This window comes from Triturus cristatus, chromosome 9, assembly GCF_964204655.1.
Source record: "Triturus cristatus chromosome 9, aTriCri1.1, whole genome shotgun sequence".
NCBI lineage: Eukaryota > Metazoa > Chordata > Amphibia > Caudata > Salamandridae > Triturus > Triturus cristatus.
Genome location: NC_140592.1, coordinates 179,249,932 through 179,275,757, shown reverse-complemented (window position 1 = coordinate 179,275,757; position 25,826 = coordinate 179,249,932). Strand labels below are relative to the sequence as shown.

Here is a 25,826-nt window from a genome sequence, read left to right as displayed (position 1 = left end):
TCTCTGAACTTTGAGGCTCCTTTTTGTAACAGCACAGGATCCTTAATGCGTACCCACTCACCAACACTACATTTGGACTTGGCACCTCTTGATTTTATTTCTCTCTCAAACCACTTTGTATTTTTAGCCCTTTTGAATACTTTCATCATATTTCTGATATAGAGTCTTGACTTTACAGAAAGGACTCAAAGAAGATGTGACTCTCCTCACTCTCATAAATTCAAATGACACTACCCCTGTCACATAATCTGGGGTAGTTCTGTTTGCTCACAACAACTCCCTGAACACAGCTTTGCAGTTAATTTGGGATTTGATAGCACCCTAGATGTACTCCACTAGTACCCTGTTAAATCTTTCCACTTTACCATTTGCCCGGCGATGATATGTGAGTGTCCGCACACGTTTTATCCCTAGTCTACTCAGAAAATCAGACCTACATGAAGAAGTGAACTGAACACCATTGTCGGTAAGAATTTACTCCGGTACCCCCTCTTTGTTGAATACCTCTTGGGAAAAACAAATTACAGCCTTTGTGTTAGGTTCAGCTACACCTTTTACCGCCACCCATCTTGATAAATGATAATGATCTTCTAAAAAAATGAAATATTTTGTTTTGTTGGGCAATATATGAAAAGGACCCACAAAATCCACCGCAACACTTTGCCAAACTTTTTCTGGACCTTCACAGGAATGGGAAGAGGTGTAGATGTGACTAAATGTTTATCAATGTAACAGCATTCTATGCATTTCTTCACAAGTTACTCCACCTCACGATCTAAACCAGGCCGTCACAAATCATGCCTAATCCTGCGTTTAGTGACTGTTCCTCCCAAAAGACTTGAATGGGCAGTTTCCTAATAGTTTTTCTGAAACAACCTGTAGGAATCAATTTGTCTCTTCTCATTAACAAATTACTTTCAACAGGCAATTCATCTGCCACCTTGTAATATGATTGCAACGATCAATCCATAGACCTTTTTGTTCGGCCAACCATTGGTCACCAGTTTCATAACCTGATTCACAATGTTATCATTTTTGAGAGCATCACAGCAAACTTCCATGTCATGACAAATAACAGAATCTTCCACGCTGGCTATAATGCATTCCTCAACTTCATCCAGTACTTCCTTTTCATCTGACTACAACAACTGGCAGTCTTGACAAACAATATGACCTCACGTTCTTCCCTCCTGCAATATGAGCTACTGTAAAATGAAATTCCAACAATGTTGTTGCCAATCTGGCTAGCCTCGCAGTTGCCTTTTTTTCTTACACCCTTATAGAATGTCCACCAGTGGTTGTCCTTAAGCAAAATGTTGTTCCCCATAAATATGGTTTGAACTTTTCTATGCCCCATACACAAGCTAGCATTTCTTTTCTGTACATCTTTCATTCTTCTTGAAGCAAACCCAATGATAATCTCTTTTCTTCCTTCAACTTGCGGCAACACCACACCCATACCTTAAGCACTAGCATCCACAGTAAGGAAAGTTTCACACACTTTAACATAAGCTTGAAGTGCAGTTGCTTCTATTGCACATTGCTTAATGAGTTCAAAATTGTTGTCAAGTGAATGTCCATACAAACTGCTCCTTTTATTAGTAATATTCTGAAACATTCTGTTAATTTGGCAAAGTTCCCAATGAATTTTGAAAAAATCTCACAGAAACCAATGAAAGAGCTTAACTGGTCCTTTTCATTTGGATGAGGTGGTTTGATAAGTCTATCTACAATACTGGGTTTGGGCTTCACTCCTTCCCCTGACAACACATGACAAGATATTTAATCTCATTAGCACAAAAAATGCATTTGTCCTCTCTAAGAGTGACACCGTTGGCTTGAGGGACAGATAACACATTTTCTACAGCCTCATCACGTGCTTCACGTATGCCAGCATGAATTAATATGTCATCCTGGAACACCACTACATGTTTCATGTCAGCAAACATACTAGACATAACTTTTTCAAACACAGAAGCAGCAGAGGCCCGTCCAAATGGCATACAGCAAAATTGAAATGTTCCATCAGGTATTACAAAGGCAGTAACATGATGTGACTCTTCATCTAATTCCACCTGATGGGAAGCTGCTCATAGATCTAATTTTGTAAACCATTTGAACTGACCTACAGCTGTGGCTAGATTTTCAATTCGTGATCATTGATTATTTTCAACCCAAATAGCCTTGTTAAGGGACCTCAAATCAACACACAAGTGCAAATCCCCTGTTTTTTTCTTGGCCAGAACAATTGGCGAAAGCCAAACGTGGCATCCACAGGTTCTACAATACCATTGTCTTGCATTTCTTTGAAAGCTTTGTTAATTCATGCCTTACACTATGTGGTACATTGCGAAGCGTATGTTAAACTGGCAGAACCTGTTCTATTAACTAAATGGTAAGCACAACATGTTTTATTTTGTCCACCTTGTTATTAAAGACGTCTGTAAACCTTTCTCTCCATAAATGATTAGACACAGACCCAACCAGGGAAACCAGACATTTCAGACCAGGTCTAATGATCATGAAGATCCACCTGAGGCCACCATCCCAGTATATTAATACCCTTATGAGCTACATACACCTTTCCTGTGATAGTTTTCTCTACAAAGGTTAAATATGCCCAGAAATACACTACCAGATCAATTGTGCTTCCCTCAAAAGCAGTGGTATTAATGTCAGGGGGTAAAAGTCCCATACCAAGATTCCTTGTATTTTTCAAAGAAATTATGGTGATCCTTTCTCCTGAATCCGTAAGCAAAGGCATGTTAACATCCTCTATTTATAGTGTGACAAGAGGATCACCATATTTCTTTTTATTGGACTCACTATTAACTTCTATAGTTTCCACTGCTAAAACCAATTCTACTTTTCTGTTAGTCATCTTCATCATTGGAATACCTATCCTGAACATGTCTTACCAAAATGCGTTTACCACCCCTACATACTTTGCAAAAATGACCAATTTCTTTTATATTTCCAGCATTCTTGTGTGATCGCTGAACAATTCCGATAGCTTGAAATGCATACTGGAACCACATCTATAACACATTTGTCTACTGGGTGCTCTATTTATGTTTCTACTTTTACAAAAGTTTTCCGGGTTAGAGATTTTGTTTTGTGATGAGTGACTTTTCTTTTGGGTTTTCCTTTGAACAGTGGTGTTTGCTACTGCCACCTTTGACCTTTCTGATTCAAATTGCTTTGCATCCTTTTGCGAACACTCTATATTTTTAGCTATATCTGTTGCCTCATCAAGTGATGGTTTTTGCAGGTTAATATCCTCTGTTGAATTTTCTTTGAATGCACCCAGAAACAATTTGGTCACATATGAATTGTTGCTGTGAATCCTTCAAACTCACAATATGACGCCAATATTTTTAAAGCTGTAACATACAAATCAATAGACTCATCTGGTTTCTGAATACGAGTAAAAGATTTGTGTCTATGTACTACTAAATTCACCTTCTCTTCGAAGTATGTGTCCAGCTGTTTCACAGCAGCCTGATATTCGTCCAATTGTTCATCACTAAGACAAGTGATCAAATACATTCTGCCCTTCAAACCTCAGATAGTAATATAACAAGTTTCGCTTTCTGTCAGCTTTATACTTCCTACCATCTTTTGCGCCTAGATAAGCATTAAAAGATCTGTACCATAAACGCAATATCAAAGTTGACTCTCCTGGCTCTTGAAGAAATGGAGTGGATGGCATGACAGTTTGCATAATGTATAAGTTGTAGTGCGGCGTATTCTGTAAAAAAAATGACTAATACAACTCTTAATTACACATCATAAAATCAGATGCAACCATCCATAGATATTATCACCATTACTGAATAAAGTGCATCAATCGCTGTTGACACTAACCAAATGCTGCTTTTTAGCAACAGAGAATGCCACATATTGCTGAATAAAGCATGCCAATCACTGTTGACACTCGCCAAATCCTGCTCTTTAGCTGAGGTAAATGACACAGTTCAAAAAGTGTGCCAATCACTGTTGTTGCTGCCACAATGATGCATGCAGTACTTAAACACTGATCATAGGTGGCACTATCTGCCAACAGCACCGCTTCTTACTGGAGACACTCTTGCTTGCTATAGTCTACTTCCATTGATATAGATGCCCATTAGATGTTCCAGAACAAGGGAGATCAGGTGAGGTTATGTCGAGAAAGTTACTAATATTCCTGCAAAAGTGGTGTTTGTACTTTACTTAGAATGTGGCCTCCACTATTTTGTATTAATATGATCACATAAAAAAAGTGCACGAAGGTGACGTGCTGGCTGAAAAATGAACTTCCTTTAAACGCCTCCGCAGTGATGAACACTCCCTGCTGAGGTGAGTTCACAAGTGGAGGCACGCAAACAATGCGATAACAATGGGCAGAGAGCGCATGCAGTACACAGCTCTCTTTGCACTGTCACCATGTCTACTGCCGAGATGTGCTGCTACACAGATAACACACATCTCCCCCTTAACACAAACAACATAAAATTACAGCTAAATCTTGTAATAATAACCGATGAATAAACCTATACTGATATAACAAAACAGAGAAAGGAACTGTACACTGAAAAAAACTATACTTTTACAGCTGGGTACAAGGTTACTATAATAGTACATGCAAAGTTAAACATATGTATAACTATCTGCTATAAACGTTCCTTTTGGATACAGAACTGAAAGGAAAACCCAAAGAATAACCAATCACCCCACTACAAAATTCTTTAACTTTGCAGGAAGAGAAACTACCCTCCAAGACTGAATAATGGTCAACTAAGCACTTCTCCGACTTCTTTTTTTTTTTTTTATAAATCTTTTTAATGAACATCAAAAAGAAGGGTCATGTTATACGAGTGATCATTTTCACATTACAGGGTACAGTGTCATTTACAGGCTGTGGCATTGCGTGTCATGCTATCGTACTGTACTACAATGTCACATGAAATTGGCTTCAGATAAGTAATTGTTCGTCAAGGGAAGGAACAATAGAGGGTTCACACACAGCTCCACGATACACATTCGATTTAGTCCAGTGTTATCCATTTCCGAGGGCAACCACGGGCCACATAAACTGTTTTCTCCCATGTCATACACCAATCCATGTCCTCTTTCCAAGCTTTGATTGTCGGTGGCGCTGCAGCCCCCCAAAGTCGAGCTAAATTTCGCTTGGCGACCATCTGTCCAAGTGTCACCCAGAGCCTGCCTTTTACGTTCAAATCTGTGGGCTCCCAAATATTCAAGAGACATCTTTTAACCTCCAGCCTAAGAGCAACCCCCCAGACCACATTCATGCACTCATGGACGTTTTTCCAATAGTTTTGAATCAGCGGACACTCCCAGAGTGTGTGCAGGAAGGTACCCTCCAGACCACATTGTCTCCTACACATCCCAGCTTCACTTCTTCCCATTAACACTAGTTGCCTTCCCGAGAGGTAAACCCTGTGTAGACTTTTTAGCTGGATCAGTCTCAGTTTCGATGAGATGGCGACCGCCCTAATGTGCCCAGCTGTTCAGAGTCCCAGAGTGGAGTTGCGAGCGTGAGTCTGTTGGCCAATCCCAGGACACGGTTGACCACGTGCCATAGTTGTACCGAGTGTCTGGTAGGTCCTGTAAAGGGAAACTTGGCCGGCCTAGAGTAGAGCGCTCTCGTAAAATCTCCACCCGGGAGCAGCCACCTGTCCATACAATAGGCTGGATCGTCCCTGTTTCCGTACATACATTGGTTTATGACGGATAAGTGTGCTGCCCAGTAGTAATTTCTGATGTCAGGAAGAGCAATACCCCCGTCGTACCAGCCAAGAGTTAACATTTGGGGTGCTATGCGCGGTTTCCCGTCCATAATGGGTCCCTTTGTAGAGCTTCGACGTCTTTGAAAAATGCGTGTGGGACTGGGTCTGGGTAGTTTTGGAGGGCATAAAGAAAGCGGGGCAGTGCCATCATTTTAAAAAGTGCTGCCCGTCCAAGGAGCGACAGGGGGAGTGTTTTCCACGTGCTAGTGTCCCGTCTGAACCTCTGCAGGGGCGGGAGGAGTTTCCGTTTGCATGGGGCCCTGGCATCCGTGGTGATAAAGATACCAAGGTATTTGAATACTTCTGTAGCTATCTGAATAGGACAGTCATTTGGCAGGGATGGGGGATCCCCATGGAGGACATATAGCAACGACTTGCTCCAGTTAATTTTATAGCCAGAGTTTCTCCCAAAACTGGTAAAGATATCTAAAACCACCCTCAGTGATCATGAAGGGGAAGCCAGATAAAGAAGGATATCATCTGCATATAAGGAAATCCGGTCCTCCCATCCCTCTGCCCATCTGAGTCCCCGGATAGAAGCATCCCTTCGTATCCAGGCCGCAAGTGGTTCCAGGGAGAGTGCGAAGAGGAGTGGCGAGAGTGGACAACCTTGTCTTGTCCCCCTTCCGAGTGTGAATACGTCTGAAATTTTATTGTTAACTACCACTTGGCCAAGGGTTCCGCATATAGGAGCTGCACCCACCCTACAAAATTAGTGCCGGATCCCATCTTTTTTAGTACCGCCATGAGGTATGCCCACTCCAAGGTGTTGAACGCCATAGTTGCGTCCAAGGAGACCACTATCGCATCTTCCTGGATACTGAAACAGCGCCCCAGCACCCTGTGGAGACGCCGCAGGTTAAGGGCCGTATTTCGATGCGGCATAAAGCCCGATTGATCCGGATGTACCAGCTTAGCTATTATTGGCCGGAGTCTATTTGCCAAGAGCTTGGCAAGTATTTTGGGTTCTGCGTTTAACAAAGAAATCGGTCTATACGAGGCGCAGTCGTCTTTCGGTTTCCCTTCCTTAGGAATGGTAACCAGCGTGGCGATACGTTGGTCTCTTGGCAGTTGCCCCAGTCTTCTACTGTCCTCATACATACTTTTAAGGTAGGGCACCACTCTGTCTGGTTTTAGCTTGTATAGTTCGATGGGTAGGCCATTAGGGCCCAGCGCCTTGCCCGGGCGGAGGTCTCTTATCGCCTTGGCCAATTCGTCATTTTTGAGCGTGTTCTCTAACGCTTCTCGGTCAGGGTCAGAGAAGACAGGTAGGCGGATATCTGCTAATAGGTTAGAAGAGTCTTTTTCAGAGAGGTCCGAACCCTCTGGTACACCCGCTCGAAGTGCACCGCGAACTCTCTGGCTATGTCATGTGGCTCGGTGAGAACCACACCCGCACTACTTTTTAGCTCCGATACTACTCTTTGCGCCCTCTCTTTTTTATCCAACCAGGCTATCATTTTGCCCGCTTTGTCACCCTGGTCGTATAGCCGTCCGTCTCTGTCTCTCGCAAGGGTTTTCGCAGCGTCAGTTGCAATTGCTTTGTATTCGGCCGCTTTTATTTGCATTTGGTGAGACGCGGCTTGGTCCGCACCGTCTCCCGCCCTCGCCTCGAGACGGAGGAGGTCGCGCTCAATATTGACCAGTTGCTTTTCTTTTTCTTTGCGCACTCCCGCTATAGATGAGAGGGCATGCCCCCTTAGTACCGTTTTAAACGCTTCCCACAGAGTGGTGGGGGAGTCCACTGTACCTTCGTTGTCTAAGAAGTATTGGTCAATGGCTCGTACAAGAGTGGCTTTGGTATCATTGTTATGGAGGTACCAGGGATTTATCGGTGCGATACAGCCCACCCTCTTCTCTCCTATGGCAAGATGGACCCAAATAGGGGAGTGATCCGAGATGCCCCGCGCTAGTTGTTTAATTTCCTGCGTGGTTACATCATAGTGAACGGACGCGAGGACGTAGTCAATCCTCGAGATGGTGTGATCCAGAAAAGAACGTTTATTCTTGCAGATTGGGGTGGCGCCGCCTCCAAAGGTGAGTGAGGCCAAACACCTCAATAAAATTGGGGAGCCAGTGTTGCCCCGCACCAATGTCTCGTGGTGGGTGTCTGTCCATCAACCCGGAGACAACCGAATTAAAATCTCCCCCAATCACAAGTTGCCCCTCCGGTAGGGAGAGCAGAAGCGTACCAAGATCCTTATAGGATTGCGTTTGGAGACCTGGTGGGATGTAAACTGTTACTAGTGTGAGTATGCGTCCCTCCCACTGCCCCGAGATTGCCACAAAGCGTCCTAGTGAGTCAGCCCATGTGTGTTGTATACTGAAGGGAAGGGTACACCTGAATAGGATGCCTACACCTCGGGACCCTGATGTGAAGCCGGCGTGTGCCACCATTGTGTAACCCCATCTATTAAGTGTTTTACAGGAGTTTCCGATTAGGTGTGTATCCTGGAGCAGTGCGGCATCCAGCAAGTGTCTCTTACGAAGTTGTAGCACCATACTCCTTTTATTTTGTCTCCTAACCCATTGACGTTCCAACTCATGACTTTCAGACTTTTATTGCAATGCATACCAATTGCGACAACTGACTTTCCTGAACAACCCACAACGCCTGCAGCACCACCCACTCGCTATATATTGTACATTACATGACCAACACGTAACCCCCGTTCCTTCCCCCCCACAACCAACAAAAAGCCTTTTTTAAAACCTGTAGCCCTTAGTCCTCCCCTGGTCCCACCCCCCCTCCCTGCTACCCTGCCACGTAGGTTTGAAACTGCCCACATCCCCAACTAGCAGAGTGCCTATCGCCCAGTAACTAGTCAACAGTGACGTGGGGAAGTGGGTAAGAGCCAACTCCGGCCGCCTGAGGTTCCCCCCCTTACTGCACAAAGTTTCACCAGGTGTTTGAGATCCAAGGATGGTGGCTGTTCCATATGATGCAATTGTGTTACCCCTCCCTTGAGTGCCATGTTCTCGCATTACATTTAACGATGTAGATTCAGTTTATTATTCTGGCGTATCCCCAGCGCCGCCAGGAGTCACTGCAGCTCCGGAGCAACCACCTTTCATTTCTACCAGGTCCCACTGACCGCCCACCCCACATTTTATTAACAAAGCAATTTATACATTACGGTTTGCAGGTACTGGCCCTTCGTTTCCAGCTCAGGAACCCAGGTTCCATCAGTCTCTCTGTGTTGCAGGCAATCCTGGACTGCTTGACCTTGATCTCCAGGAGCGCATGCTGCGCCTTTCTGTGTCGGACCGGTCACCCGTCGATCCCGACCCGCGGATGTGAGGTTCTCTCCAGTCTTCCCTAGCCCCAGACGTCTTCTTCTGTTCCACTTTTCCATCCAGCCAGTCCTGTACTTCCAGTGGAGTGGTGAAGAAGAGCGACTTTTCGTCCGCTATCACTTTGAGCTTCGCTGGGAAGAACATCATATATTTGAGTCTACGTTGCCGGAGAACCACCTTCACCCCTTCGAAGGAGCGTTGTTCCTGCTGGACTTTGAGTGTGAAATCTGGGAAAAACCGGATAGTCGCGTTTTCGTAGCATAGGTCTCCCTGGACTCGTGCTGCCTGCAATATCGCGTTGCGGTCTCTATAGTTGAGGATCTTTGCAATAATAGTCCTGGGGGCTGCACCCGGCTTGGGCTTGGGGATAGGTGCCCGGTGCGCCCTCTCGATAGTGAAGAGCGAGGAGAGCCGTTTTGGTTTGAGGTGGTTTAAGATTAGATCTTCAAGAAAGAGGTCAACGCTCGGCCCTTCCAAGCCCTCCGAGACCCCAACCACTTGAATATTACTTCGGCGGGCCCGCCCTTCCTGATCCTCGAGCTTCAGAGCCATTTGACGGTGTTGGTGAGTCAGGGCATTGATGCGCTCTTCAAGTTTTTTTGTAGTGGTCTGGAGTTCCAATACGTTGGTCTCGTTAGCTTTAACTTTGTTCGCTGTTTTGCTCATATCGGTTCTCATCAAGTTCATTTCGATGGACATTTTATCCATTTTTGTTTCGAGGGTGGTTCCCAGTCCCTTGATAGCCGCCATTATGGATTGGAGAGACGGTTCACTCCCACCAGGCTGATCCCCCTGCGCCCCTTCGTCCTGTGGCACCGACTTCGGGACAGCATATTGTTATGCCTTGTGAAAAGTTTTAGAATGTCAGCCTGCGTGGAGTGGGCTTATTTAGAATGTTCGTAGCGTTGCTGGGTTATGGGTTGGGAGATTCTATGTTTTTTCAAAGCTAGTGAAGACGTTGCTATGTGGGCGGATGATATCTGTACAACCTGTTGTCTCTGCTCTGTAGACTCTTGAGAATAAACGACTTCAAGGACCCCTGGCTCCGAAGTTATTACTACAATTTGTTGGCGACGATTTCTGGTCTACACAGCTTAACGAATTCCACGCGGGAGTTCCTCGTTAAGCCGCGATCGTTCGGCTCACCTGTTTCAGCTCGTTTCAGAAGCAACGGACCAGCGTTTTCAGCCTACCGGAAGGTTCATTTCTACTCAAATTTCGGCCTCAAGGTAAGGGTGTTTTATCCCTAAGCCGATTGCCTTTCGAGGAAGTAACATTACCCATTACCCAATTCATGGCACGAGACACGGGACTGTGAACTGTTCCTCTTACCTTCCGTGCTGTGTGTCCCGAGGTCCGACATCATTTTGGGGGATATTTCGTGTCTGCTGTTGTTGTGCGCATGCGCGAGGTTGGGCCAGGCCGATTTTCCTCTGCGCATGTGTGAACCGGCAACGCAACACCACTGCAGCGACGTCTGGCTCCGTCTGTTTACTACATTGCTAGGCAACAGTGTTTTCGTAAGCGATTTCCCGGATACACGCTTCACTCACGTTTTGGTACCAAAAACAGTGGTCCTTAACCAATGATTAATAAATCTGAGGCATGTATTTCACTTAGTCAATTAGTTAGCTAATTATGAGCCTAAACGAAATTTTCTTTAAGAACAAAGGCTCGCAATATTCAATAGGTAATTCAATCCAACAGAGGACAACATCCAAAACACTAAGAGCTGGTATACATCCGTTTATTTTTAGCGAATTTTTTTGCAATATTCATAGGACAGAACAAGGTTGCTCCAAGAGGAAACGTGCATCAAAGAAAGGTGATTGAAAAGTGCGTGAATAGGACAAGGAATGAAAGATACACAGTAGTAGGAGTATTCAATCAATTACAGGCAATGTGGATCGGTTATAATTCACCGTCCAAATACCAAGTAACCTGGTCACATTCATTGGATACAAAATTAGTATAGTTCAGAGAATGACCCCATTGGTGGTCTTGCACGAGAGACTGAAAATGTGTCCCAGGTAGTAAAGGGTGGGCGTCGACGTTTCGACCCGTCTTGATGGCCTTGGGTGATTTTAAGCCTTGGCCTTGCGGGTCTTCATCAGGACCAATAGGAGGGCAACCTGACTGGAAAGTGATCTTAACTGAACCACCTGAAACATTAAAACAAGGGGGTGTAAGGAGGTTGTCCTGATTAAAACTATTTAAAATTACGGTATGTTAGAGTTGTTCACATACCTAGTGGAAATTACACTGAAAGAATCGCCGGATTGGAGGGCTTGCTATGACAGGTCAGGTAATTCGTGTCTAATTGAAAGAATAGTAAGATAGATTCAAATTGGGCAAAGTCATGAGCCAAAAACAATGGTCCAAAACATTGTAAGTATAGCTATGTGGAACTGATGGGGTTGTGACTGTCTTACAGGCCCTTAGTGAACAATAGAAAAACAAGGGCATCTTACCGCTTCAAGAAATCAGCAGAGACTAGTAGCGATGTATCCACTGTCTATTCTGGGATAGCCGATGCGTAGATTCAATCAAAGCTAAAAACAAGGAGGGGGCATGGTTACTTTAACACTATGCCTGGGTAAGTAAATAATCTACAGTGCGTAGATGTGGGCAATGAAGGCGCTTACCATGAGAGCACAAAATTGTGCTAGGAAAAAACAGGAGCGTCCGTCTCCGTAAGAGCCCCAGCGCCGTGTGAGCTCGTCCGCGGCTCCGTGCGGTTACCAAGGTAACTGTATGTGAGTTTAAGACGGAAGACCCGGAAATAGAAAAAGGACTCTTGTAGTTGTTTGAGTGCCGATAAAAACAACATAAATGCTACAAGACGGTATTCCTCTTACACTGGATGCCGGAGCGTGAGTCTCCGTACTTGGTCAAAGTGAAGTACGGGAATCAAATTATTTCCCGTGTTGTTGCTAATGGCAACCGTAAACAAGTCTATAGGCAGTGTGAAAAGACTAGTGTAATTAGAGGGGATCACATTGTTGCTCGGAATGGGGGAGGAGATCAATTTAGAACATGATGAAGGCAATCAACATATTTAAGAAACTTATAGGCACAGTTGGGTACTTCAATACCTTACAGACACTGCATGGAACAACAATTGCAGTTCAAAGATCATGTGTACACAACTAGTGACAATACACAAAACAATAATTATAAAATAATATAAATTCACAAGACATGTGTCCACACATATTGACAAAATTATAGAATACAATTATACATTAATGTCATCCTACAGTAAAGGGGTATCCAGATGAAAGTAACCCTCTATTCCAACCCAATACATGGCGCTGATTAAAGGTCCCTTTAACCAAAGAATGAGTTGGGGCTGACGGGGAAGAGATACACTCTATCTTTGATTCATGGTAGAAACTTGTTTGTTAGTTTCTTCAAGTTCGTTCAGACCCCTGGTGACAGTGTCCAAAGAATGAATCCATCTATACTCCCGCTTATTCAGTATTTCAGTAAAGTCACCACCTCTTGGGTTAGGTTTAACTTTTTCCAAAACCCACCATCTCATGCTGTCTGCTGTATGTTCAAAATTGGTGAAATGCTCCACCAGAGGGGCCCCAGGTGTCTTGCATCGGATACGGCTACAGTGTTGCAGTATCCGACACTTAACCTTCTGGATGGTTTGACCCACGTATAGAAAATTACATGGACAGGTGATAACATAAATTACTCCTGATGTGTTACAGTTGCTGTGCTCCCTTAATGTGTAGGTGTGGTTGTTATGTGTGAACTCTTTGATGGTTCTGGTTAGAGCGCATGCTTTGCATGAACCACATTGGTGGTGACCCATGACCGGGGTACCCCATAGGGTAATCTGTCCTACCGTCTGACTAGTAGGTAATAGAGATTTGATCAGGTAATCTCTAATATTTTTACCTTTTCTGAAGGCGTGAAGTGGAGTGGGCATGTTACCTAATTCGTCAGCCACTAGATGCCAGTGCTGGTTAATGGCCTTCTTGATGGCATTACTTTTGGTGTTGAACGTGGTTACACAAACCAACTTTTCCTCTTGGGTCTTATCTTTATTTTTGGGTGTTAGCAGGAGTTCCCTGTGGTTATACCATGCACGTTTCCGCGCTTTTTTCAGAAGTCTGATTGGGTAGCCACGGTCTATCAATCTGGACAATAAACCTGCAGACTCTTCCAGGAAATTCTCTTTTTTTGAACAATTTCGCCGAATCCGTAAAAACTGTCCAAAAGGTAAGTTATCACGTAAGTTGCGGGGATGGTGGCTTGAGTAACGTAATAGTGTATTTCTTTCGCTACTTTTCCTAAATAGTGTAGTGTATAGTTTACCTGATTCAGAGTCTGATTTGATTGTGATGTCAAGGAAATCAATTTTTTCTCTACTGTAGTTCATCGTGAATTGTATATCAGTTGAACATGTGTTCAACCAAAGATGGAATTTTTTGAGATCCTCTTCCTCACCTCGCCAAATGAATATAATATCGTCGATGTATCGACGCCATAGTTCTATACACTCACTATATTGGTTTAACTGGTTGAGGACATATTGATGTTCAAACTCACTCATGTAAATGATGGCCAGATTTGGGGCAAAGCTGGCCCCCATCGCCACGCCTTTAGTCTGTACGAAAAATTGACCCAAGAAGGTGAAATAATTTTGGGTCATGGCAATTTTAAGTAATGACACAATGAATTCTGTGGGAACCAAGTGTGGTGCAGGCCTGGCATTCAGTACTAGTTCTATGCATTGGAGAGCTGCTAACTGTGGGATGTTAGTATAAAGGGCAGTTATGTCCATAGTAACTAATAAGTGAGTGTCCGGGTCATATGGATATTCATCCAAGAGTTGTACCGTTTGCATGGTATCCCTTAAGTAGGTGGGAGTCTGTTCCGCGATGGGTTTTAGAAATACATCGATGTATTTACATAGAGGTTCTAGGATTGAGCCACAACCAGACACGATTGGCCTCCCTGGGGGATTTTGCATCCGTTTGTGTATTTTGGGGAGGGTATAGATAGTGGGTAGTCTGGGATGTTTATTATTCAAATAGTCATGTTCTAGTTTGCTAATATAACCATTCTCCAGAGTAGTACCAGTAAGATTCCTTATAGTCTTACTTATGTCCTGGGTGGGGTCTCTACGTAATTTCAGGTAGTTCCCATCAACAGCCAGCTGGGAATCGATCTCTCTTTTGTAGTCTTCGGTATTCTGAATAACAATGGCACCACCCTTATCAGCGGGTTTGATCACGATATGGGGATTGTTTTTTAATGTGTCCAAGGCAGCGCGTTCTTGTTTGCTAATGTTATATTGGACATACTGTCTGTTAGTCAGTATATTGTCCACATCCCTCATAACCACCTGTTCGAAAGCCAGAAGTTTATGTGGCATCAGAGACGCAGGGGGATTGAATTTAGATGGTGGTCGTAGTCCACTAGCAGAAAAGGTGGGGTTGCTAGGGGTTTTTAAAAAATGATATTTTAGACGCAGCTTGCGAAAGAATTGATGTAATTCAATCTTTAAATGAAAATTGTTAGGCATGTTGGTCGGGGCAAATGACAGACCCTTATCCAGGATCCCTTGTTCATTAGGTGTCAAGGTATAATTTGACAGGTTGATAACAGGGTTGTCCGGTTTGTAGATTACCATCTGTAATGCTGCCTGCGCGTTTGGATCTCCCCATGTGTTTCCTGTTGGAAGTGTGCCTGTCTCCTTGTCTGGCCTCTCCCTTAGTTCCATGTCTGTCCTCTGTTCCCCCTGGGTCTCCCCCAGGGGCGACCACGTCCTCGCTGGCCCCACCATGGTTCCTCTGGTAAAAAAGAAGTAGGGGGCTGTTGGTTTGACTGGTTCAGACCCCCAGAGGGAATGGCTGTACTAGGTCCTGGACGTTCAGAGTCACTCCCTGAGCTGCTGCCAAGAGAGGAGCCTGAGAAGGTAGTGTTTTGGATGTTGTCCTCTGTTGGATTGAATTACCTATTGAATATTGCGAGCCTTTGTTCTTAAAGAAAATTTCGTTTAGGCTCATAATTAGCTAACTAATTGACTAAGTGAAATACATGCCTCAGATTTATTAATCATTGGTTAAGGACCACTGTTTTTGGTACCATTAATCCACCCAGGTCCTTCTTCCTAGGGTTACCCCATTTTTGTAATGGTCACTCACGTTTTGAGCTGTTAAGTACAAAACGAGTACCTCTTTTCTTCCAGTGGATTGCTGCTGTGATCCACACACACACGATTGTACTCTTCTAAAAAGTATTGAAAAGTAATTCCAAATCCGCAGATTCTTCCTGTGATCTGCACACAGACATTTTTTTTTCACAATTGTTTATTTTTCTCGTCAAAGCAGATTTCTCCTGTGATCTGCACACAAGTCCAATTTTGGAAAAAAGGAGATATTTACGATCTAACCTATTTTTTTTTTTTGTTGTTTTTTGTTTCTGTTCCTGATTCTCCACATTTCTCATTTGACTAAAACTGATTATAATATTTCCATTCATTGGTTTTTGTCACAAGTGTGTGCTTTTTCGTTGTTCTTTGCTACTAAGATGCAATCCGTCACTCCACCTCCTGCCTTTTTGGAATCAGCCGGTGATCCACCAGTTAGGTGGGAACTATGGTTTGATGCCTTTCAAACCTATTTAGGTGCCATTGGAGCATCCAGATTCAGTGATGAACGGAAACATTTTTTACTTCTTCATTCCTTTGGTTTTGAAGGTAGGTCTATATTCAAACATCTTCCTGAAATCACTCATGCTCCTGGAGAAGATATAGATGTTTTTCAAGATGCTGTGACTAAACTTAGGACAAGGTTTCACAAACAACCTAGTTTGATGGTTCTTCGGCATAAGTTCTTCAAGAGGCAACAAAAGGATGGAGAAGATGTTGACACGTACGTTTCTGCTTTAAGGAAACTTGCCTCAGAATGTCAGTTTGAGACATTTTTAGAACAACTTATCAGGGATCAATTTGTCTGCCACTGCAGTGACAAGCAAATACTGCAAAAACTTCTCTCTCTTTAAAATCCAGATTTGGAGGAAACTATGAAAATCGCCAAAAGTATAGAAACGTCTCAAATTTCTTTAAAGGAATTGGAAGACAAACTTCCAGACCCTGTGAATGCTATCTCGTCAGGTCCAAAATTTAAACGCAACGATGCTAAGCATGAGGTCAGAGATAATGAGACCAAGAAAATTAGTGCAAAGAAAAACATTTTTCTTCCACACGATCCCAAACACATGTGCAACAGATGTGGGAACAAACAACACCAGAAGGGAACTAGATGCCCGGGAGCAAATGTTGTGTGTAGCTATTGCAAAAGAACAGGACACTTTGCCAAAGTTTGCTTTAAAAGAAAATTTAATGAGCAAAAAAGGGCTGTTGCATGTGTACTAGAGTCAGACTCTGAATCAGACTTTGAAACTGTTGGTGTGATCCTAGACAACCCGGATCACATTCTAAAGATTTCTGATGAGACAGACTGCGTAGACCCTATTGTTGAAATTTTGGTGGGGGACAAAGTATTAAATTTGCTAGTAGATTCTGGAGCTAGAATAACGATGATAACCAAGGAGCTTTTTCAAGAAACTTGGGGAAATAGGTGTTTGTTACCCCCTGATCGTTCACCAGTATCCTACGAGGGTCGTAAGATAGAACTGTTGGGTTATTTTGAGGATGATCTCGAATTCGATGGTAGGGTGATCAAGGGCAAGATATATGTGGCTGTTAAAGGATTGAATATATTGGGTTGGTATCACCAAGGACTATTCGGGATGATCCTCAAACCAGGTTGTCGTGTACAAGTCTTAACTGTTTCAGATTCTGGTTTGGATAGTAGTGTCAAATGGGAGCGACTTTTTCCCACAGTTTTTTCAAAGGAATTAGGAAGTATTCGAGGGTTCAAACACCGAATAATTGTGAAAGAAGGGTCATTACCGGTGAAGCACAAATTGAGGGGTGTCCCTTTCAGCGTTAGGGAAGACCTGGAAATGGAGATAAAACGTTTGTGCCAAGAGGGAATTATTGAAGCAACAGAGTCTTCTCTGTGGCTTTCTCCTCTAGTGGTAGCACGAAAAAGGTGCGGTAAGTTGCGCGTGTGTGTGGACCTCAGGTCGTTGAATAAGGAGATCTGGGTGGACTCACATCCTTTGCCGAAAATTGATGACTTATTTGCGTGCGTAAGAGGTTCGAGGTATTTTTCAAAGTTGGATTTGGCAAGTGCGTACCACCAGATTGAATTGGAAGAGGAGTCCCGGCATTTTACATCTTTTATCTCACCTCTGGGCACTTTCCGTTATAAACGTATGCCGTTTGGGTTGGCTTCGGCTGCGTCAGTTTTTCAACGAGTGATGCAGAGTATGTTGGGTGAGATCAAAGGTGTACTTGTATTTCAAGACGATGTCCTTGTCCATTCCAAAGACATTAGTTCACACAATGTTTTGCTGAAAAGGGTATTGGAAACATTCAGAGAGTATGGTGTGGTCGTAAAGCCGGAGAAATGTAAATTTCTTTGCGATGAAGTTGAGTATCTAGGGCATCACATTTCAGGAGAAGGAATTCGACCCAGACAAGGTTTGTTAGATGCCATTATCAAAGCTCCTATTCCAAAGGATAAGACAGGGGTTAAATCACTGTTAGGTTTGTTGGAATATTTTTCTAAATTTATTCCTAATTATGCCTCAGTAGTTAGACCGATCAGTTTTTTATTGAGGAAGGGTGTTTCTTTCGATTGGTCGTGTCAATGCAACGCGGCTCTGGAAGCTGTGAAAGGTCTACTTAAAAGAAGTGAGGCGCTCAAGCCGTTTGATCCTACCCTTTCTACTTGCATCACAGTGGATGCAAGCCAGGTGGGTTTGGGGTGTGTGGTCACGCAAGGTACTGGACGTGGTGAAAATACCATTGCGTTTGCATCCAGGGTATTGAGGGATGCAGAGACACAATACTCGGTGATCGAGAAGGAGTTGTTATCTTGCCTTTGGGCTGTAACTAAGTTTCGCTCATATGTCTGGGGGAAACGCTTCATTTTAAGGACTGACCATAAACCAATGGTGAACATTCTAAGTGCAGGGACTAGCAAATGTTGTTCACCGATGATTGTAAGGATGGTTTCAAGACTTATGCAATATCAGTGTGATGTAGTCCATATTTCCGGTGGGAAGAATACGAGAGCAGACTTTTTATCTAGATTTCCGGTGGAGTCAGATCAAAGGGTTTGTGAAGATGACGATCATGAAGATGAAAATGATTCAGATGATTGCTTTATTGCTGCGGTTGATATTTCTGAGTTTAGTGTCGGAGACGAGGGATGTTGGTTGGAAGCTATTGGTCAAGATGAGGTTCTCCAACAAGTGAGTCAGTATGTGATGAATGGTTGGCCGAGAGAGAGTACTTTGGCACATTATCTACGACCTTACTGGAAAGTACAGTCGGAAATTTCTATTGAGGGTGGTGTGTTGGTTCGTGGAGAAAGGCTTATTCCTCCTCTTGGTGTGAGAAAAAACATTATTCTAAGTGCTGATGAGGGACATCTTGGTTCCACTCTTACTAAGCGAAGGGTTCGTGATGGTTTCTGGTGGCCATCTATGGATGCTGATGTCATGGAGATCGTGGACGTGTGCTCCATATGTAGTAGAGCCGATAAAGGGTTGAAGGTCAAAACCCCACCGTTGTTGCCAGTAGAGTGCCCGGCAGTTCCTTGGAGTAAATTGGGTTTAGACATCATGGGTCCTATAGAAGGTCTGCAGAATGGTGGGCGGTTTGTTCTAGTATTGATTGATTATGTTTCAAAATGGCCTGAGGTGAGGGTTGTCAAGGACATCTCTTCTTCTACAGTGATAACGTTTTTGAGAGAAGTGTTTATTCGAGAGGGGTTTCCTGAGACATTGGTAACAGACAATGGTACCCAATTTGTCAGTGGAGAATTCGAGTCGTTTTTGAGTTCTTGCAATATCAAGCATACAAAAAGTTCACTGTATCACCCACAGTCTAATGGCCAGGTGGAGCGCATGAACAGGGTGGTGGGTGACTGTGTTAGATGGGCTAAAGGGTCAAGAGTTAATATACAAGGTTCCATCGATAGTATGCTGTGGTTTTATAGGACAACTCCTCATTCCACTACTAAGGTCTCTCCTTTTGAGTTATTAAGGGGACGCAAGGCCAATACATGTTTCAGACCAGGTTGGATGAATAAATGGATTAGATCGTTACATGACATGAATGGTCTTATGGATATGGTGAAAAGGAATGTTCAAAATGCTCAATCTAAGCAAAAGGAATGGTATGATAACAAAAATTCAGCTAAATTGGTTGAGGTGCATGTGGGGGATCTTGTTAGGATCAAGTCTTCCATACATGTCAAAAAAGGGGAAAGTAGGTTTGGACTACCCATCCGTGTCACGGAGATAGGTAGGAATACAGTTAAGGTTGAAGGGGGAAGTTGGTGGAATGTAGGTAAGGTTGTTAAGGTTAGGGAAACTGTTGGGACAGGAAAGGGTGGTAGTTGTGGTGAGCACTCTTCCTGTGAAACTGTGGAGTCTGGTTGCAGAACCAGTGATGTTCGTGCTACGGTGAGAAGGAGGAGTAGTAGGGCGAGCAGAGTTCCTATACGGTTTCGTGACTGAATTACTGTGATTGAATTAATTGAGTATGTGATGGTATTACTGTGTTAGTATTAAAAGTTTGTTGTTTTCGTTTTGTTGTTTTTTGTTTGTTGTGTTTATGTTTTTTTTTAACCAAAAATGAGAAAGGGGATATGTTATGCCTTGTGAAAAGTTTTAGAATGTCAGCCTGCGTGGAGTGGGCTTATTCAGAATGTTCGTAGCGTTGCTGGGTTATGGGTTGGGAGATTCTATGTTTTTTCAAAGCTAGTGAAGACGTTGCTATGTGGGCGGATGATATCTGTACAACCTGTTGCCTCTGCTGTGTAGACTCTTGAGAATAAATGACTTCAAGGACCCCTGGCTCCGAAGTTATTACTACACATATTTGTCCAATTTATTAGACTGCACTGTTGTGGCACTCTTGGGCTTCATAATGTTGTTCTGCCGACTGCGTTCGCACCCCTCTAGAGGGGGGCCTTTCCTCCCGAGATGTTGTTCCATTCTCAGGTGACTGTAGACCACCTTGGCCGCGTCTGTCGGACCCCGCCGTCCGCAGTTTCCGCCTCAGGATGTGTGGTCAGAAGAGCGGCTCTCCCTGCGATTTCTAGGGGTATCTTGACATAGGGCCCAGGTGATATTACTGTCTGGTGACACAGTTAGGAGTGTCTGGAGCCAAGCATCCCCCTCGGCGCCTGTCGTGCCCCCAGGTGCCGACAAAGACTAGGTAGGGAGCCGTTTGCTCGTTGTTCCTCAGTCCGGTGAAGGGAGTGGCCCCCTTGGCACTCGGCCACTTCAGACACGGCCCATGTATCCAAAAGCAGGGTTCTCCAGCAATTTTGGCCGTTGTCGCCTCTGGCTGTACTGTATCCACCGCAGGCTGGGGACAGAGCTCTTTGTCTATTTGGTATATGGGTGTCCCGCACCTCCGGCCATTTGCTTCACCGCGAGCTATCACTTCCCGGCTATGGGCCCCCACAAGAGCCGGTGCAGCATGCGAAGGGCCTTCTCCAATGTAGTTATGCCACTTGAGTAGTGGAGCCCTAGCGCTGCCTCCCACCGGTCGCATTTCACTCCGCGTCAACAGCAGCAGGGACCCGAGCCGCGAGGCCCACAGCCCCTCCCCCACAGACTGATCTGCTTTCTGTGGCGCAGGCAGGTGTCCATATAGTCCACTTGTGCTTTATTGAGGGGGGAGGGAAGGGGCCCCAACAGTGCTGCCCAGATCTCCCCCACAATGCAGGGGACGCGTAATACTGGGCCGGTGCAGTTCGCCGACTGCGTGCCGCTCTTCAGGCCACTATGCTGCCACCTCGTCCTATATGCCCCACCCGTGAATGGGAGCGCCGGGCCCCGAGGTGTTTGCACAGCGAGAGGCTCACCAGTTGCGAGCAGGAGCCACAGTCCCATGTTACTGCTGGTTACCATCCGCAACCGGCCTTCTTCACTCCCGGGGCGCTTCCACGGACGATATGGGCTCAGCTGCCCCTCCCCCCAGCAGCAGACACATTCGCTTATACGGGCCTCACGGGATAACAGCAGCCGCCCGCCAACGTGCACACGTCCGTCACAGGGAAGGGATGGGGGGCCCCGGTCCCAACCGGACCGTTCAGCAATTAATTACGTGTCCCCGGGTCCAAGTGTGCAGCGCGCAAGTCAGCGGCCGCCTCAGTCTCTCAAAGGCCGTGCTCCACCACACCCGCTGCCGGCGCAGCGCTCTCCGAAGCTCGGCGCGGCCACACGGTCCTTATTGTTCGGCAATTTTTCAGCAATCTGGTCTCGCCTGCCTCCTCTCGTGCCTGGTGTGCTTTGGATCTCGTCTTGCCGGATTTTGGATTGAGAATGGAGGGGATTAGGGCCTCGGCTCCGGCGGAGCTCTTCGGTTAGGCAGCTATCGCTGTTGGCGCCAAGCCACGCCCCCCCGCAACTTCTTAAATCTTCTGCAGCAGCAGCATGAGATGAATTAACTCAGCAACCCACTACAAAAATCACAGCTTCCCACTGCTTCACATCCCGGGGTAAATCACTGGCGCAGCACTGTTTCTTCGAAAAAGAAACACACAGAACCGCTAGTAAAGTGCACGGTACCCTTCCACACTACGAAACTCCAGATGCTAAGATACACTCCAGCCCCAATGTCACAATACTTAGGGGCCGATTCCGATCCTGGAAAAACCGGGTACAAACCGTCAGTCGGAGCGTTTTCTCCGTCCGACTCGTACCCGGGAAAAAAACCCTACAAACTTGCAAGTACGATTCGTACGGAAACACCATTCCTGTACGAATCGGAAAAAAGACCGACCGACAGAAAAATACATACAAATGTGATCCGGGACACCGCGGACGTGACGTCCGGATGGAGTTTGGCAGCTTTTTACGTACCAGCAAGTACGATTCGTACCGACAGCACTCCGGACGGCAATATTTTTACGGCACCCAAAAAGTGCCGGAAAAGCGAAGTACGCCGCGAAGCGTGAGGAAAAGGGGGCCCGGCATGCGCCGAACACCCCCCAGCCCCCCCATGTGTATGCGCCGTACCCCCAGCCCCCCGTATGTACGGAGCGTACCTCCAGCCCCCCGTATGTACGGAGCATACCCCCAGCCCCCCCGTATGTACGGAGCGTACCCCCACCCCCGTATGTACGGAGCGTACCCCCAGCCCCCCGTATGTACGGAGTGTACCCCCACCCCCGTATGTACGGTGCGGACCTCCAGCGCTACGCGCTGGGGGTACGCTCCGTACATACGGGTGGGCTGGGGGTACGCTCCGTACATACGGGGTGGCTGGGGGTACGGCACGTACACACGGGGGGGGCTGGGGGAGTGTTCGGCGCGTACCGGGCACCTCTTTGGACATCTCCATGGTTGCTATGGGAGTTCGCTCCGGACGGTCTTTTTTCCATACAGTTGTACAATCGGACGGATGGGACGGATCGTACTTGCGCATTCGGACTTCAGTTTTCCCATTTGCACGTAAAAATGTCTGGGGACGTGTCAGAGACTTTTCCCGACCCGAGGACGTGTGGGGGAATTTTCCCAATGCGATTCGTATGGACTTTTTCCCATACGAATCGTACTTGCCAGTTTGTACGGGACTTGTACGATTCGGTCGGAAAAAACTCCAGATTCGATTTGTACGGGGAATATTTTTCCAGGATCGGAATCGGCCCCTTAGTCTCTACAGCGCACAAAAACACAGCACTTTGTGAACGCTAATCTATTAACAGCCAGTAGATTCCCGTCCACACTTAAGCGCGCCCCTATGCCCGAAAAATAGTAACAATCAATACCTTAACAACAAGTTGAAAGACTTGCTTGTTTTCTCTAGCCAGCCCGTCGCTAATATGTAAAGATGAATGTCCATTCATTGTACTTATTTTTTTTATGATTTATTGTATCCAGCAATGGATAAAGATACAACTAAAGGGCCCAAAGGACACACTCCATCTGTGCCTACATTCAAAGGTAAACATTTTACATTCCAATACAGAACACATAGCTGGCCAGTGAATATCAGTATCCTCCTATTACCTCACTGTGACATAGATAGCCCATGAACACACAGAAACCAAGACACCACATAACTCCTTTTACAAAAAGTGCAAAGTCGTAGCGAATGCAAGATCACTTTATGTCATAATTGAAATGTACAAGAGAAATGCAAAGTTAAAGAGAAAAGTGCTGACAACCGGGAACTTTGACCAGCTTCTTTTGTACGTAAAACCTCACATGGTCTATGAGACAACTCAGTAATGCACATTTTATATTCAAATGTCACAAGGATGAATGAATCTTTCTGAAGTTCAACAGATTATCTTAAAAGTCATGCAAATCTTTGATCTAGCTTGCTGCTTTTCCCTGTGTTTTTCCATGATTATGTTTGCATATCTTACATGTATAATTAAAATATATATTTTTTAAAGTTACTCTAAATTATTTCCAAACAACAGTTTAAAATTAAGATACAACCAAAGGGCCCAGAGGACACACTCCAACTGTGCCTACATTAATAGGTAAGCATTATACATTCCAAAACAGAACACATAGCTGGCCAGTGAATATAACTATCCTCCTATTACCTCACTGTGACATAGATAGCCCATGAACACACAGAAACCAAGACACCACATAACTCCTTTTACAAAAAGTGCAAAGTCGTAGCGACTGCAAGATCACTTTGTGTCATCACTGAAATGTACAAGAAAAATGCAAAGTTATGTAAAAGTGCTAACAACAGAGAACTTTGACCAGCTTCTTTTGTACGTAAAACCCCACTTGGTCTATAAGACAACTCAGTAATGCACATTTTATATACAAAGGTCATAAGGATGAATGAATCTTTCTGAGGTTCAACAGATCATCTCAGAAGGCATGCAAATCTTTTATCTAGCTTGCTGCTTTTCCCTGTGTTTTTCCATGATTCTGTTTACATATCTTACATGTAGAATTAAAATATATCTTTTTTAAAAAAGTTACACTAAATTATTTCCAAACAACTGTATAAAAATCTTAGCCAGAATTTCCTTCAATGTACAACATATTTGAACTGATATAGGGAATAAACGAATACACATTTGAGGTAGATACTTCTGCATTGGGTGGTGATATATGATTTGCTACACCTAAAAGAGGAATATTTGATGATAACTGCATGCATTGCATACTGGTCATATAAATGTTCTAATTTATTTGTTATTGTGTAGAAAGATGCTGTAATTCATCTGTTTCCTCTCTTCCTATGACTAGATGCCATATTGATGTGATATACAGTGGCACCATCCAAAAAATGTGGCCAATTCCAAGCTGCTAGTCGTTCTCCCAACTGAGAGTCAACACAAGCAATCCCAGATGCACTTCAGCCTTATTGGACTTCAACAGTGAGATGCAGCTTTGGTCCCTAAGCCTTATCAAGATTGAAAGCCAAGTGTTGGTGCACCTACAAAACATAGGTCAAGGGACATGAATCAATATAAACCACTGTTAATTACTTTGAGCAAATTCCACTTCCATTGATGTATATGTCCTTACGATTATAGGCAGGGAACAACCATGTGCACATCATCTTTAGCCCAGCCTCAGAAGACTATCAAGCCCAAACTGCACAGAGGGAGCAGAAGTGAAATATTTTTTTATATTTAACTTTGATCATCTCTGATATTGTTTAGCCAACACATGCTAATTTGGTGAATGAAAATCTGCCAATTTGATCTGCAGAAAGTCATAATAATTGTATCAAATTACAAGAAAATAGTTTTTCCTGGGATTCATCTTTAAATGTGTGTAGTTTCGGATAATTTCAAAAAATAAATCTGGTTTGAATAAACAGTGCATGACTTAAGCACAAATGCAAGGTGTGTTTCTATTCAGCAGGATTCAGAGAGATGCAGGGGAGTCCACTATTGAGCGAGAAGTGAGATGAAAGGGATAAAGTAAAAGGAGAGAGAAAAAGAGAAAGTGAGAGCGATATGAGATTTAGGGCCAGATTTACAACCCTTTTTTGCGGCCGCAAACAGGAGATTGACCCATTTGCGACTGCAAAAAAGGTTCCAGGCATGTACAAATGCTATTTTGCGAGTCACTGACTTGCAAAATAGCATTTGCAACTCTCACTATTAGGAAGGGGCATCCCTTCCTAATTGCGAGTCACCATGCCATGTACTGTTGTTGTGCAACCGCATTTACGGCTGCAAAACACTCACAGTTTACCACCTACTTCAAGTAGGTGGTAAACCACTCACAAACCACTCCCCTTTGTGAATGGGTGCGTAAATATTTTTTAAGAGCAGGCAGTGGTCACAGGGCCCACTGCCTGCCCTTAAAAAATTGAACTGAAAAGTTTCATTTTTCTTTTTTAAATGCATCCCGTTTTCATTTAAGGAAAACAGGATGCATTTTTTTTTAAAACTGCTTTATTTAAAAGCAGTCCCAATCATGGTGGTCTGCCATCCCTGGGAGTGCTAGCGCTTCCCAATGGAGTCACAAATTGTGACAGCTTCATTAATATTCATGAGGCATGCAATTTGCAACCCCATTGGGAATCGCAAACAGTGTCTGAGGCACTTAGCGAGTCGCAATTTTGCGCAATTTACGACTCGCTAAACTTAATGGTAGTACATTTGGCTCATAATGTATGCC

General features: G+C 44.4%; 1 long non-coding RNA gene across 1 annotated transcript in view; it reads left to right on the top strand.

Annotated features, from left to right (window-relative positions):
• Positions 1-25,029, top strand: part of LOC146797595 (uncharacterized) — a 165,074-nt gene extending 140,045 nt beyond the window's left edge. The window contains exon 2 of the long non-coding RNA XR_014968505.1: positions 24,438-25,029. This is a non-coding gene — a long non-coding RNA (uncharacterized LOC146797595). The remainder of the gene's footprint in view (positions 1-24,437) is intronic.
• The last annotated feature ends 797 nt before the right edge of the window (positions 25,030-25,826 follow it).